Raw genomic sequence first — 17,380 nt, 5'->3', positions numbered from 1 at the left:
CTGTTTGATGTCATTTTTCCTGACATATGTAAAATTCAATTTATTATTACTCGACTGTAATGCTTTGAGCACTCAGATATATAATGCTGGCATACCATTCTGGGGCTAAATTGAGTTTTTGTGTGGCTGAATGGAATGCCCATCTTGGTTGGATTGAAAAATGTCATAAGGCTTTTTTTACCCAAGCATTTCTGCCAAATGCGCACAGGAAGTGGCTTTGGCAGTTGTATCCAAACAAGTCACTTTGTTTCCTGGAATCTGCTTTTTTGCAAAATGTGGACTTTAAGTAAGAAAGTGAAAAGAGGGATGTTAAGAGACAGAGGAGGGATCACTAAAAGTTTCAGAAAATTATTGCCTGGATTGTTAAACTCAATCTTTTTTTTTCTATGCGTAATCAAAAAACATCACGTAACTTAACATTTTCAAATTTGATAGTTTCTTCATGTAATAATACTATTAAAAAGTCTGTTGAGTATAACTGCATTTAGTGCTTCTTACTAAGCCCATCGTAAAGTAGTTACCATACAAGAGAGTATGCTGTATGACCACACAGGTTATAAATGCCTATTTCCTACTGGAGGTTTAGAAAAACTTACATTTATTATTGTAAAACCCTCCAAAATTGAAAGAAAGTAAATGTTGTCAGATATAATTTTCAGTCTAAAAGGAGATATGAATTGATGTAACGTTGTAAACAATATGCTAAAAATGTCAAAATTTTCTGTCTAGTCAGAATTTATTTCTTCTTCTACAGCAAAATCATTTTTCTATTCTGCCTTGCTGATTTTGAATAATGTATTATTTTATTCCTTCTCTTTGCTCCTACCATCACCAAGCGAATACCCTGAGTATTGCAATAAAAATTACTACAGTCTTCCTTATAGTATTGGATAACTGCCTATAAGCACAGACTTCATGTTCTTAAGGTCAAATCATAGATTTTTTTATTTTTTTTTTTTTTCCCAGATGTTTGAAAAGCAGGATTTCAATAGTTGGTCTGTATCAAATAATTTTTAAATTATTTTAGCAAATTAGGGACTGTTTCAGAAATGTTCATAAGGGTAAGCCATATGTTAAAATATGCAGTAGCATTGAGTCATGCTGTAATGCATCAGATAGGACTCTTGAAAGAATTAATGATGTAACTTTTACTAATTCAGTTGGGTATTTATGGACAGCATATGAAACAACAAAGTAAAACTGATATTTATATATAATGTTTTCAAATCATTAAAAATCACTTCTAATGGGTGGAGGCACAATGGAAAAATAAAAACACCTTTGAAGCAGCTCAGTGCAATAATTAAGATGAGTAAGGATAGTCATTGCGTACACCTTTCCCAGTGTCTATATATATATATATATATATATATATATATATATATATAAAGTCATAAATGGTGGGGACTGTAACTTTAACTGGAGGAAGATTTTCCTTCCCATTCTCCTTTTCCATGTTTCCTTCAATATTTTATTCTTAATGCAACCACCTGTTGTTTATTTTCCTATCATCTTATAGTGTTCATTTTTTCTATAAGTATTCTACTGTCACTTTAAAATGTCAAACGGTTTTCACTGAGTACTTGTACCACTCTTGTTGTTTCTATATAAATTGCACTTCTTACTAAGAATATTTCTGAAATAATGTATAAACTTCTGTTAACAATTGGCATAGTATGTTTCTGATTTCTTACTGAATATATGGGATAAATATATTGTCTGAGTAGTTTTTTAGCTGACTTGGAATTTTCTTTTTGTTTATCATGGGTTTTTGTATTGTTTTTTGTAGTGTTCGCTATTGTTCTCATGCTTCTGCTATGGATTTAATTAACAATAATAATTATTTAAAAAATCATCTTTCCATTACATTATGAAGGCAATATGATGCACTGACTGTGTTCTTAGACAGAGATACAGGACATCTGTTTTTTATTTCAGTCTTTATTATTTAGTAAGATTGTGAACTTATGAAAGTGATCTCACCTCTCTGAACCAGTTTCCTCAACTGTAAAATAAATTAGAGTAGCTTATCTTTCAAGATTGCTTTGAGATGTCATGTTCAAAGGCTTATGTGTAAGTGCAAAATCTTGTTTCTCTAACATCAAGGAGAAGATTGAATGATTTGCGAAAGTAAGAGTGAATTAGAAACAGAGACCAATACTAAGCTTTGAACGCCTTTCTTCTGTAACATATTTGTTCTTGAAATTATTTCTGTTTATTGATAGCTAATTTGTTTGGGAGGTTTTGTGGAAAAAACTAGATCATGTTGGCTGCTTAAATTTCTATGCAATTGTGAGTTAGGAGTTCTGGTTATAGTGTATGCTATTTATTGTAACTTCCAAGAGTAAGCTACATAAAATGTATTTCATACACTGATATTGCTACTTGCAAAAGAAGATTTGAGTACTCATCACAAACTGGAAAAGTTCATCTTTCTAGAATAGTTATATTTTTTATATTCCATGCATGTCAGCTTTAGCTCTGGGAAGAAACATTTCTAAGTATTTGAGAAGTTTCCTTTAACATTTCACTGTACAGGAAAAAGTAGACAACAGTTTTAAATGCTAGCGACTATTCAAAAACAGGAGGTGAATGTTTAAATTTTTTATTAAACATGTTAGGAATATTTAACATGGGAATACTGAAAGAAAAACTTAGGCAAGTTTATTTCATCAACTAAAGCCAAATATGAGTGTGCTCTTGGCTCTAAGTACATGACATTTAATATTGAAGTAAGCTTGTGACATGGAATTTCCATAATATGTTGTCTCATGTTGATCTTAAGGAAAATAAGTTAAATCTGCCTGAAAAACATAATGTACTAGGCATTCAGAAAGAATTAGGAAATTTTCTAATGATAGATGTGCAGAACATAGATTTTCAAGCTGCAAAAACACTCTTAATCTATGTCTTGACATAAGTAGATATGAGCTACAGAGTGTATCAACGTGAAAATTTTCCTTTGATCCTTCAGAGTATATTCATCATACAGTTCAGGTGGTTAGAAATCTTCGTTAAAAAGGAACTGGAAGACTTTAGATTGGGAAATGCATTCATGCAATGTGTAATTTAACTCAAATATTTTGACATAAACATTCTTTAAGTGAAGTCCCCTAATAAAGCTATTGACACTACTTAAATTTTCAGAATACCTATCTACTATTTTGAGTCTTGACAATGTGAGCAATTAGCTCTGTCACTGATATCACCAGGACAAGAATGTCATCAGGTTTGATTAAGCTAGCTTTTTGAAACACAGAAATTAAAGACATGTATTAAATGCATGAGAACCTGGAAAATTACTTGACCTTTCATCTCAGTTTGTTAAAGATCATAAGAATAATTATATTTTTACTTTTCTCTTTGTATACTGTGGAGACTGTAGTAAGAATAACTAAAGTTAAAGATAAGTATGTGCAGGATCTGTAGAGAAATTTTTTAGTGAAGGTATGAAATGTATTGGAAATTATAGTGCTGTTTATATGTTTTTACATAAGAAAAATGTTTTTTAAATAATGAAAGCTACCTTGTACTATTTAAAGAATTTGATTTCTTGAGTGTTCAGTTTAAGAAGGAGAAAGGAAGGAGAAAGGCAAGGTGCATCTCCATTCTTACCCATATGTGTACGTACATATGACATCAGCTGTCTCTCTGAAAAGTATTCCCATTGGTGTACCTGGGGAAAAAGAGAATGTCAGTGCAACTTCATTTGCAGGTTAAGGAATGTAGCTTTGAAATCACTTTTGGAACTATGTAATTAAATAGCATAGATATCCATCTAGTAGTAAGTGATCTGTAACCACTACAGTTTTTCATGATCTTGTGGAATGTAAAACATTAAATACTTTTTATACAGCAGTCAGACATTAAAAGGGCAAAAAATGAAATGGTCAAGAAATTGCTAACAATGCACTAATAAGTTTCTGGAAAACAAATATTCTGTGAATTATTATAAACGAATAAATGTTGCTGAATCATAGGCTTTATTTTACCACACTGCAGTATCAAATTGTTCCCTGACTTCTGTTTCATCGGGAAAGGTTGCTGAACATAAAGAGGAGGAACAATTATTTTGCTGAATGTAGATATTTATTGTGATGACAGCAGAAAATACTGTTAATAGGGTAGACTACACCAACTCATAAGTACAGGGTGGAAAGCACTTCCTGCCTTTGGGGTCAATTTATGATGGAAACTTCATTAAAAGCTGAATTAATTGCATTGTGGTGAGGTTTCAGGAATAGTGGTTGTTGAGATATTTAGCTTTCATGTGTTATATTACATCTTTCATTTTAAGCATTAGTGAGTTACAAACACTGCTTTTACTTATCAGAAGTGTCGTTAAAATCCTATTGGTTGTTTGTGTTTGTTTTTTTTATGAATGTTTCTGAATTTTCTGTGATAAGTGCCTTATGCCTAAGGGTATTTACTTGAATTCCAGAAATATTTGTATTCATGAAATTACTCAAGATTTTATTTTATTTTTTTTTTATTTTTTTTTTTCAGTCTACCTAGAGAAACTATAAAAGCATAAGTGCTACCACATATTACTTTCAGTCTAGAGCTAAGGAATTTTTATGCTCATGTAATTTTGTGTTTGTTCATAGCCTCAAACTCAAGTTTTAAGAGGCATTTGGGTGATCTGTAGGATTGGATGGTAATCTAGTTGTTCCTGGTAACATATTAGTGCAACTTCCTTCCATCCTTCACTCAGACATGCACAAGTGTTTAGTTTCTCTTTTTTAATGAACTCAGTTTTTTACCTACCCTGAAGCAGGAAGTTACGTGCGTTGAGTATTCTGTACATTGCATATTACACGAAGAAAATATTATATCTGCACAGTAGATTTCTACAGTAGTTCTATGGCTTTAGAGGGATTCTTTTTAATCTCTGCTTTGATAGTGCCAGTACAAAGATGCTGTCATACCAAACAGGGGTACCTAAAGAGAGGAGTCAGTGCATACAGCCAGATGATAGCATCTTTGCTGTTGCACTAGGATTCACAAAAAATCACTATCTAAAACCACTTTTGTCTAAGAATAGTTAGTATGCACATATATTAACAATTCTACTAGCTAGTGTGGCAAAGGAGTGGAGATAAGTGACAGGGAAGTTTTATCTGAAGCTTTTCTTCTGTGAAATTACAACAGCAAAATTAAATTCTTCATTAAGTATGTGATATATGTTCATGGTTGGAGCTCCCATGTGGCAAGGATATTCTTATAAATTAGAAAATTTGGCTTGTCAAAACCAGTAACATATTCTTCATTTACTGAAATAGTTTTCTAAATAACCAATAGTCTCAGTTATGTAAGGTTGGCAGAACTGTAATTTTTAAACAGATGTCTACCTGTTTTATTTTCCATTATGGCAACAGTTTGATGCCTGACAACATGTAATAGTCTAAATGTCTGAAAGAAAAGACATTTATGTTAAATTTTTGTTTGGCAGTGAATTAGATCTATATATATTTTAGCAGAACACATTTAAATGTGAAAGTGAGAGGTTCCTTACTGGTGCATTATCCAGTGGTCGGTGCTTGTTCTATCCTGCCACCACACCTGCTTTGTCTTTGGCATAATTTATATTGTACAGCCATGTTCATGCTTTACTATTGGTATACTTCAAATAGCAGGAGTAACAAAGATTAAACCAAACCAAGACAGAAAATTGTTCATGAGATTGTTATGATTCCAGAAATGTGCTTTATTGTTGTTGTTCAAGAACATAATTTTTACTTTGCCTCTATTTCCCAAGTCATTGAGAGAGCAAAAAAGAATGAAGTGGTGCTAGTATGTGCTAAGAATAGGTTAAGAATGAAAGACAATGCGTTTGCTCTAAGTATACACTGGGAATTCTATGACAGCTTCTGACAAAACAAAAAAAGTAAATAAAGGTAATGTAAGGATACTTAAAGTGATGGAAACGATTGTCGTCAGTGGGAAAGTAACATTTAGGCTATCTACTCTGAAAGGCAATGTCTGGCATGTAACACTGAAAGAATGAAGCATGTAGCTCTCAAATGAATCTGTTAATTGTATGACACTATGCAACCAGCATGTCTTACCCTTGTTCCTCAAAAAGTCAGATGAAAAATTAGGGATGAAGAGAAGGGATGTAACAGTCTCTTGTGGGTGGGGAAAGCTGTATCTTTGGAATTGGTCTGAAGAGCAGTCATGTTTTCTGTTGTGAACGCTGACCTTAGCTCAATAATAAAGTATTTACTTGTTAAAACACAAATTTAATACTGGAGATTGAAACTTTTTTTTTTTTTTTTTTTTTTTTTTTTTTTTTTTTTTTTTGGTTGGAATGGAAATATGAAACTATTTGGAGAATATACCAAACAGCGAGATTATATTTGGTAACTGTTATTATCTCAGTTATTAAATATCAACTCAATTTGATATGGGAATAAATACTCTGACAAAAAGTTAGGACTGAAACCACCAAAGGTGGGAAATTTGGAAGCAACATTGTAAGCAGTATAGTGGCATTGAGAAATGAACATTTTGTGTTATAAGGCTATTAAAACAATGGCGTGATAGGAAGGAAATGATCTTACAGTTATAAGTAAGTCTGTGGGTATCTGTTTTAGTTAGCAATTTGTTGACTTTGAGATGATACCAAAAGTTGCAATTATTTTTTCTTAATTATGATTTTTTGCATTGATCTTTGCCTGCTTGATTTATTGGAATGCTTGGTACTTCTTCTGGTATTTTATGAGAAGCAAATATTTTGCCTTTCTAGTGTACCAAATTCAAACATCTGGACATTAAAAAAAATAAAGCCAAGTTGTAGATCTCAAGGATGAAGACTTCTTTTTATGTTTCCCTTCATAGATCCTCCTACTTCGTTAGGTTTTATGACTTTTTTTTTTTTTCTCTTTTTCTGGAGGTATGTTGTAACTTCAAGAATGTTTTCTTGTTAACTAAAACTTAGAAGTGCTTGATAAAATATTTGGGAGTATTTGTTTCTGGTCTGTATCAATCTCGCATACCTAGAAAACATGCCTAGCATGTTTTATGGCTGCAGACAGATCTAATTGATGAAGGTCATAGAATGATAAGGTATGGAAGGGACCCTCAGATGTAATCTTGCCTAACCCCACTACTCAAGCAAATCCACCTAGAGAAGGCTGCCCAGGACCATATCCAGGTGGCTTTTGAATATCTCCAAGGAGAGAGATTCCACAACCTCTCTAGGCAACCTGTGCCAGGGCTCAGTCACTCATGTACTGAAAATGTGTTTCTTGATGTTCAGAGGAAACATTCTGTGTTCATTAGTGATCACTGCCTTTTGACCTGGCACTGGGCAACAGGGAAGAAAGTATGGCTCCACCTTGGATGGTTGGACTAAGGTGATCTTGTAGGTCCTTTCCAACCTTGTGATTCACCTTCATTACATCCTCATTTAAAACTTCTGTGTACATTGATGAGGTCCCTGAGCCTTCTCTTTTCTAGACTAAACAGTCCCAGCTCTCCCATTTTTTCTACACAGGAGAAGTGCTCAAATCACTTTGTCATCTTTGTGGCCATTCACTGGACTCTCTCCAGTCTGTCCATGCCTCTGGTATATGGAAACCCAGAACTTGACACATAAATGCTAATCTTACGTTGCTCTGGAGTAATATTTCACTTATAATACTTATTATTCAGTTCACTTAAAATCAACGGGAATATCCTGTGCCACTGGAGACATCTAATTGCTTCACTATTGAGAGGTGAAAGAATCTTAATTTAAAACAACGGGGATATACCTCACTCTTCATTTCTTCATACAAAAGTGAAATTACTGAGGATGGAAATTATTTATTGTTCTTTTTTTTTTTAAGTTTTCAGTTGGAAGGGATTTGATACTAAGTAGGTATGTTTTGATATCCTAAAAATGTGATGAACTGTTTTTTTTGTTTTTTTTATCACATGGATTGTTACTAAGTAAAATCTTTTATATTTTGATTAATTTAGTAGTATTTCGGTGGAGTCCAGATTTCTCTTATTGCAAAGAGTGATTGCTAATGGCTGTAACACAAAACCATGTGAACTTAACTGAACTTTCTAAGATATCTAAAGAATGTTCAAATTAAAATTAATCTTTCTGCTGAAGAAATCTATTTCTGAAAGCTTTATTTTTAGGCTATTAAAAGTACATATGTATGACATTGCATAATTTTGTTCTTAAAATTTCAATTTATGTGCTGTTTCTCATTATTGTCAGCAGAAATCCAGAGCTATTTGCTGTGCTTAATCCTATTATTTAGTGAGTAGGATGATTTTGGTTAAACTGTTTAAAAATGATTAATGGCATTCATTAAAGTGCTCTATTAAAAATGCAAATTAGAGTTTAATTAAACCTTCTTGGATTTCTGGACTGTTAACTCTGATTCAGGTAGTAAGTGCACTTTTGTTTGGTAAGACTGGATTACAAAAAGATGCATATAGTATGCATCATCTTTTTTTTCCTTTTTTTTTTTTTTTTTTTCTCTCCCCATCCTTGTACAAAGAGTTAGTGTTTCCTTCAAAATACACACTTTTTTCCTTCAGTATAGGATGGATCCATACAAAAGTTGCTTGTTTTTTAGAGAATTTTAAAGCTTTGAACAAGTGAGAGAAGTCCAAAAGAATTGTTAGCCATGTTATTTATATGTGTAATTCGTGGTTCCATAGTAATCGTTTTCTGTTTTGATTCCCATTTCATAACCATTACAAACAGAAGTTGATGCATATTTATAATATAGGTATAGAAAGCATTGGTACTCATATTCCGTTTTTTTGCACTAAAATGTTCTCTCTGAGAAGAACAGACAAATAGACAAACAAAAATCTTGTTATGAAAGAGCTCCTCCAATACTTCTATTAATATTCTGAAATTTTAAGATAGCTCCAAATTGGTAGGAATTGACGGAACACCAAATACAGACAATTTTTTGTCTACCACAGATGTAGAAGCATATGGACATCAGATCTTAGCAAAGAATAAAACTAAAATGTAATATGGAATTAAAAGTACAGTATGTTTCCAAAACCAGATTGATGGAAAACAAGTAATCATTCCTCTGCTGAACTGTTCTGAAAATGAAATACTCCTTTTTTTGTGGTTTATGGTGTTACTGGCAAGACTGGTGGTGCAGCCGATTCTTGAGACACCAAAAATACAGTTTGTGTCTACAAGTTGTGCCTAACAAAAAATTTCACTTGGATTTAGTCCAAACTGTCATGATTCCATTGATGTAGGTTGTCATTTGGTAGAACTCTTAAAATATTCTTCTCCCACACTTCAGTCATTTTTCTAAAATTATAAAAGATGCAATGAAAAGGAAAATTTAAGTGTAGTGTCTGCCACTCAGAACAGCCTAAGATATGTAGATGAGATGAATTTTGAGAGCAATCTATTTTATTTATTTATTTATTTTTAAACATTTGTGTGGTTAAAAAAGACAGACAAGCTTTTGAAAAAAATGAAAAAATTTTCAGGTCTAAAACAGGAGCAGCAAACATTGTTACTAATACAGTTTAAATTGAATTGAGATTCAATAACTTATATGAAGGACCAAATTGAAATCTTTAGAAAAAAAAATAGAAGTAAATTAAAAACCTACCTGATAACATAAGTGAAGGTTAGTATGACAGCATTCTAACACAATGGACTAACATATTGGCCCTGTCATTTATTTAGCAAAATTTTTGCAATACACCCTATCAGCTGCCTGAGAGAGCAGGCATGGATTTTGATGAATAGAATCGTGGAATCACTAGATCATCTCATCTAGTCCAACTGTCCTCCCTCTACCATACCTACAGAAAACTGCTAAACCATATCTCCTAGCTCCCTATCCAGACACCTCTTGAACACTGCCAGGGATGGAGACTCCACCACCTCCCTGGGCAGGCTATTCCAGTGCCTGACCACTCTGTGAGAGAAAAAGTTCCTTCTTATGTCCAGTTTAAACCTCATTTGATACATCTTGTGGCCATTTCCTCAGGTCCTGTTTGTTGCTCGGAAGAGGCCAAGCCCCTCCTCGTCACAACTTCCCTTTAGGAAGAAGGAGAGGATAGATAGAGAGAAAAGCATGGTCTATAGATTATATTGAGTTCTTGATGTAAATAGAGCAACACAGTATAACGTTTGTCTTTTTTTTTAAATCAGGATTTACCTACAATGTGTGATTCCAACATAGTCAAAAGTGAACCTTATTTGTTCATATGTGGCAGCACCACTGGGTGGGTCTCTTGAAGTTTCTGTGGGTTTGACTTCATATTTTCCACTCCCTGAACTTCTACCAAGCTTATCATGCTTCATCTCTGCTTTTTTTTTATACCTACTAATTAAAGACTTCCAACATGCATATGTATTATGCAATCAGATATGATTTCATGGGCAGCTTGAAAGTAAATGGTTGAAAACATCTGAAAAATTTCTCTCTTGTGAAGCATAGAAGCTATCATATATGAAGTGCTGGAAAAATATTTATTTAGTAATGTTCGTATCAGAACATGAAAACTTGATTTTTATCAGTAAGTATGTCTTTGTTCCTTTCTGCTGGTACCTGCAAGCATTTTGTTCATGCTAACTCGACCCTGATTCTCAGTATCTGCACTATTATGGCAGCTCTGCCCTGATTTTTGAATGTGTTAATCCTGTTGTCTATTGATTCTTCAAAGAAAATTCAGAAATATAACTAAGTAACACAAAGAAGGCATGCTGTAAATCTTCAAACTTGAAACCATTTCATGTCATGTGTGAAAATATGGGAGTCCATAACATATATATATATATTATATATGGACCAAAATGATCTGGCTAAACTATGTCTAACACATATTAGAAAAGAAATATTTTGTCAGGTGAGATCATGGACAATGCATTAAGTTATTACTAACAATTTTCCTTTATCCTGTAATTCTTACTAGCATTGTGCTTCGCTACGTTTAACATACAAACTAATATGCATATTTTCCAGAAAAGAAAAATGAGGGGAAAAAAATTTCAGTAATTTTGATCTTTTTGCCTTGAGATTACTCTGAGGTTTAATGTGGTACCAGAGTTACGGCAGGTCACCAAGGAGCATAAAACTGAATTTGTGTCTGTCATTTGCTTTTTAAGATCAAGCTTTTTTTATTGCAAAAGTGGACCTATTAAAAATATACAATGGATTAATATGAAAAATATTTTCCTTAACTTTGTTATTATCTAAGATTTCTTATAACAGGGAAACTGAAAAATCACCATGATTTGTTTCAGCAGTCATATGTTTTTGGAATTGTAGTGGTGGTGTTGTTATTGGTGAAATTTAAAGTAATCAATTTCATCTTCTTTTAAATTAAGTTTATACTCAGTTTATCCTTTATTTATTTATTTCAATATTTATCCCAGTTTCAGTGATCATGTAACTGCTAAGAATAGCTATCACAGTAGATATGGTACTTTGACTTGTGTCCAAAATACCTCTGAACAAGTTTGTCCTTCAGCTGTTATGCAGAAGTCTCATTGTGTAGTTATACAATTGTACAGTTATAGTCAGTAGGTAAACAGAGATTAAGCTGATGTTTAGTACAAAAGATTATCATCATAGAAAGATAATCAATGATAAAAGGAAAATGCTCAGCAATCAGTTGAAGGTTTGCAGTAAACTCCACAAAGGAGCAATCTCCAGAGAAAGAGGTCCTGCCTTAGTGGTAATCAGACCTTAAATGAACCAAGCTCTACCCTTTCTGGGGTGATTTACCTTCACCTGTGCTCCTGCAGCTGACTCACTGCTTGCCTCAGGTGGTTAATCAGAGGCTCAGGCTATGATCAACAGTTTTCTATACACTCATTTAGGGGTTTCTGCTATCTAGAAAATATTATATAGAGAGCTATTTTGTATATAACTTTTTGTCTTGATTATCATTTATCTTTACGTGGATAAAAATAATGCCTAAGTAAATAAATAAGCATGTAGTAATTAACTCAAGCTGTAATGAGTTAATTGGTCCATGAAATTTTTCACTTGTGCATTGCAGTCCACCTTGCTGAATCAATGTGCAATATCACAGTAAACATACCAAAACTCATAAAGTGTTCATTTTACCCTCTTCCTCCCCTGTAAGCAAACAAAAGGAACTCCAGAGAAAGGTAATTATGCCACAGTCTTATTTAATTTGTTGAGTCTAAATATTCTGTTCTTCATTTGAGGCTTTTAACTGTCCAAAGGCTATGTTTTGCAGTTCCATTCTGCAGGGGAACCATGAGCAACCTTCCTTAGAGTCTTTCCCATTTTTGAAGTACTGCCTAATGAAGATAATCATATATGTGCTTGTAATGACAAATTTAGCTGCATTTTAGAGCAGGAAAGTATTTGTTGTATATTTTATTGGTGCCAGTTTTCCAGTTTTTCAGTATTTATTCTTTGTTGTTCCATTATATCCAACTTCTGCTATATCTACTTTTACCCATTCTGAACAGTTGGTCAATACATACTTCTAACATCTTAATTCTAATACAAAGGCTCATCAGATAATTTGTCTTTACTTTGATTTGAAAGTGCCCACAATTCCTTTGTTCATATTTGATCAGAAGCCAAAGCACAGAAAAAGAAGGACAGGTTGACTGTTGGTACGTTTCCTAAGAACGAAAACTCACAGGGCGCACCAACTGCTATCCTGAAGTTGTTCACCCAGCAATCAGATGAGAGCTCTCCTTGAGTCGAGAGGATACTTTGCTCTTCTTGATTTCAGTTGAAAAGCTGGCAAATGCTGATAGACAGAGCAGTTAGTAGGAATAGAAATGTCTTCCATTGTGAAAATGTAATTTCTGCAAAACAGATATGTGGGCAGAAAAGTGGACAGATGCTTTTATCGTCAGAATACATAGTCTGTGAAGATTCAGAACAGCTATTCCCAAGAGTTTGTTTTTGTCAACAGACAGCCTTAATATTCCTCCCTCAAAATAGCTCAAATTACATCTTCAATTCTTTGCTTCCGAAGAGTTGTTTCCAATTCTTTCTGCAAGTTAAACTGACAGCCTGTGTCATGAGAGCTACTTGAATTCCGTAGGCTTTCATGCCAGAACCAAAATCTGGCTACAAGTTGGAGTTCTGAGGGAAACACTGTGATTCTTATTTCTGACAGATTGTACTGTCTTCTGACACAAACAGTAGCATGAAGTTGATACCTTCTGAGCCATTTTCCAGGTTTAACAAAAGAGCAATATAAGTATTCTCAGTGGATTTTACGCATTAAAATTTATGAAGCTCTTCTGACTTTGAGAAATAAGTTCTTTTTCAACAGCCAGCTACCACCACCATCAACAAAAAGAACTGACCAGACCTAATAGTGCTATTCCTAGTGTGGATGCCCATGAAACCGTTATAAAAATAAATAAAAAGTCACTTGAATGAAGTCTTGAAAAATTGTCTATTATTTGTAATCTAGGATAACTAAAACAGGATCCAATAGTATTTGTGATTGTTGGATACCTTTAAAAAATCAACATCTTCTTTTAAATGCATACAAATATGTCTGATTCTTGTGGAAGCAAAATAATTTGTTTTCTTACTTTTGTGCTCTTACGTTCATGGATTATTCATTTAGTAATACCAGTGGATAGTATTTAACGTTAAAATACTATTCAGCTTCATATTTTTTTCTCCTGGCATTTGAGCATCCAGTGGCAAACTGTGCCTTATGTATTTTCCATTTAGAGTCTAAGAGGCATTAAATGTTGTTTTGAATGACTGTAAATAGCATTTAATACAAAACCATGTAAAATAAATAACTTCAGTGATAGAATAAGTTGTGTGATATTTGCCAGGGGCTTTGCTGAGATGTAGGCTTTTAACTGCCTTAGGTGTATTACTGAGTTATGGAATCCCTTTGATCATTTTATGCCACCTTAAAAAATAACCAAGCGCCTCCAAGAGCACTATTATAATTTTTTCAGTTTATTTTGAATGATTTTTAATTAAAAGACTTTAGTCCATTAATGAATGCTACAATACACTTTATATTATTGTTCTTGTTGCTCTTGGTTAGAACTTGTCAGCAGTTATTGTGATTCTCCTTTCTGACTTTCTGAGCTCAGTGGAATAATTTTTAATTTGCAGATTTTTCTGAAGGAGCCTCTTGCACTGAAAATTTTTGTTTCATGTGCAGGTTGATGCAGTGCACTGGGTAGAAGTACAGATTGAAATTGTCTTCAATGAGAACATTTCTAAACATTCAAATCCAGAATGTGGATCAAACATGATTTTTCCCCAAATTTGAACTCTGAATTTGCAGTGAACCTAACAGTAAAGTTATAAATTAAAAAAAAAATAGTACAAAAGTTATCACTTTTTAAACACAGCACTGTCAACTGGAATTTCACGAATGTTTTTGCAAGAAAATGGCAGCTTTTTTCTAACTGTCCAAATTATGTTGATAATGATTATTCCAATTTGCATTGTAATGACTTGATGATATTTCATTGCTCTTGCCTGTAGTATATGAAGATTATTCCTTAAATAAGGAACTTGAAACATTTACTTTGTAATAATGTGCCACAGTATTGAATTTGTTTGGCTTGTACAAGAAAAGAAATTGTTTTCTACAAGACTAAGTGTTTTAGCTGAACTTTTTGAGAACCTTGCCAACAGTGTGCTTTCATCAGTGTTTTCTCGATTCTTTTACTCTTAAATTTGTTGTATATAATGTGATAAATATGTATATCAGTTTGCAGCTAGTGAAAGACTATTTAATAAAATTAAGTCATTTAAGGAAGTGTAAATGTCACAACTGAATATTCACAAAGCATACAGAATCTTCATTACTGAACGTTTCACCACTCCATCAAGCTTACAGTGTTTCTTGCAGTGTTTTTCTGGTATTAACATTGCTGAATTCCCTTATTATATTTCTAACTTTCTCCATCATTACCTGCAATATACATTCTGTATCTGTTTTATGCTCATGTTGTATGATTGAGATACAACCTTAATGCTTCTTTCAAGCTGCTAAGATACTGTTTTCCGAATGTGATTTTTTACTATTCTGTATACTTCTGTATTTTTTTTAAATGGACTTTATAAACCAAAAAATTTCCCCTTCCCAAGAGTTCTAAAGGTCTATTCTTATATGTTTTGTTAAGCTGTACAATTCTTCTGCCTCTTAATATAATGGTGGAAAACTACTATCAAATTACCATTAATTTTGGTTAACAGACTTCTGCCTGGAAGAAGCAGTAATCATTATATCAGGTTTTGTCTTCCAAACCTAGTTCTACTGCTTATTCAAAGTTAAAGCACTGTTAAAAGGGTGAAATACTTCACATTGTGTATTACGTATGAGAAAGTGTGATTCACTGTTTAATTTAAGCTCAGATGGGAACTTCATTAAGGCTTTATGCACTTAATGCAATTTTTTCTTGGGGGGGTGGGGCGGGAAGCAATTTCAGAGGGTCAGTTCAGGTTGCATTATAAATTAGTGTCAATGATGGGATGAATGTACTATAAAATTTTGCTTGCAAAGCTGACTCTTTTCTTCAATGCAGGCATGAAACATGAACACTATATTCTCAGGTCATCACTGCAGGAAAAAAAATATATTTTCCTAAACTCTTTTGCTCTTTTGGATCACACAGTGGCAAAAATGTAATGTATCTTTCTTTGATTTTCTTCTTCAGAAAGGGTGGAGCATTTCTACATGCTTTGCCATTCAAACATTCCTGGTGGTTCTATTTTCAACTCAAAATTTTTAGATTAGTAACAGATGTGCTGATTCTTTCAACTGAAACAAAGTGGAAGTTTTTATACTATACTTTGAATAGTTTTAAAACTTTTACTGATTATCGAACCCTGAATGCTAGCTTGTGTTACCAGCCTTCAGTGTAAGCAATGTCTTATACCACAAAAATCTCACTGAAGTCGGGGAAAAAAATCCTGAAATGATAAGCATCTCAAGGCACAGCAAAACATAGTCCCAAATGACTTCAAAATGCATTTTTTTTCATGCAAACTGATTAGGACCCCAACAAGGTGTAGCATTCTAGAATTGCATAGCATAACTTTTAGATATGCTTTGTTAATACGCATCATCCTCACTTGCACAAAAATTGCAAAATATGTAGACAGGAAAATAGTTTGCAAGCTTTGTAGGTTTTTGGTAGTGGTGGTTCATTGGCACAAGCCATATAGAAAATTCTTGCACAGCAAATCTCCCAAAAAACTTTAGTGCTCTTGTGTGCAACAGATCTGATTTCTCCTTTGATGCTATGGGATGCTATGTAGGGGAACAGCAGCTCTGAGGAGGAGGATTTGGGAATGTCAGTTGATGAAAGATTCAATATGAGCCATCAATGTGTGTTTGCAGCCCAGGTCAACTGTATCCAAGGTTGCATCAAGAGAAGTGTGACTGGCAGGTCAAGGGAAGTGATTCTGCCCTTCTATCTGCTTTTGTAGAACCTCATGTAGATTACTGCATCCAGTTTAGGAACCCCCAATACAAGAGGACATGGAGTTGGAGCAGGTCCTGAGGAGAGCCACGAAGAGGGCTGGAGCAACTCCACTATGAGAACAGGCTGAGAGCTGGTTTTCTTCAGCCTGGAGAACAGAAGGATCTGAGGAGACCTTATAGCATCCTTCTAGTACCTGAAGGAGGCTTTTAGGAAAGCTGGGGAGATTTGTTTGTTTGTTTGTTTTTAAGGGCAGGTAGTAACAGGATGAGAGAAGATGGCTTTAAACTGGAAGAGGGTAGATTTAGACTAGATATTATGAAGAAATTCTTTACTGTAAGGATGATGAGATACTTGATCTGGTTAACTAACAAGGTTGTGGACAGTTCCACCCTGGAAGCATTCAAGGCCAGGCTGAATGGGACTCTGTGAGCTAACTGGTTTAGAGAGAAGTGTCCCTGCCTGCAGCAGGGGGCTTGGAACTAGATGATCTTACAGGTTCCTTCCAACCTGAAATATTCTATTCGTTAGCTCTGAAGCAGGAATGCAGGTTTTTTATTATTATTATTTTTCAATAATGCCCATAACTACTTACTTAGATTTCCAGATTGTTCAGCAATGAGAACTGGTAAATAATACAAATCAGAATGCTTTCCTATAGTATTTTGAAAAAGGATTTGAAGGCCAAATATGGCTTGACTTTCTGGTGCCAGAAGGAAATAAATCCCATATTGAAAGTCTAAGTGGCAGAAATCAGCTGTTTTTGTAGGTACTATACCTGATTCACCAAAAGAGGATAACTTTCACTGAGGAACATGAAACACGTGTAATTAAGAGTCCCCAGTTTTTCTCTTCCCAGACTACTGAAAATATTTAATGCAAAGTCAACTTTGTATAGAACTTACTCAACACAAGCTTTCAAACTTTGTTTTCCTAAAGTGAAACCTAATTAACTTTCCAGATAAAAACTTTTCA

At 33.8% G+C, this 17,380-nt stretch overlaps 1 protein-coding gene across 1 annotated transcript in view; it reads left to right on the top strand.

Moving 5' to 3' along the window:
• KIF6 (kinesin family member 6) overlaps positions 1-17,380 on the top strand; it is a 117,103-nt gene that overhangs the window by 49,050 nt on the left and 50,673 nt on the right. The gene's annotated exons all lie outside the window — the stretch shown is intronic.

Source organism: Excalfactoria chinensis, chromosome 3 (genome assembly GCF_039878825.1).
Source record: "Excalfactoria chinensis isolate bCotChi1 chromosome 3, bCotChi1.hap2, whole genome shotgun sequence".
Classification (NCBI taxonomy): Eukaryota; Metazoa; Chordata; class Aves; order Galliformes; family Phasianidae; genus Excalfactoria; species Excalfactoria chinensis.
The sequence above is the reverse complement of the archived record's forward strand: the minus strand, read 5'-3'. Positions and strand labels throughout refer to the sequence as shown.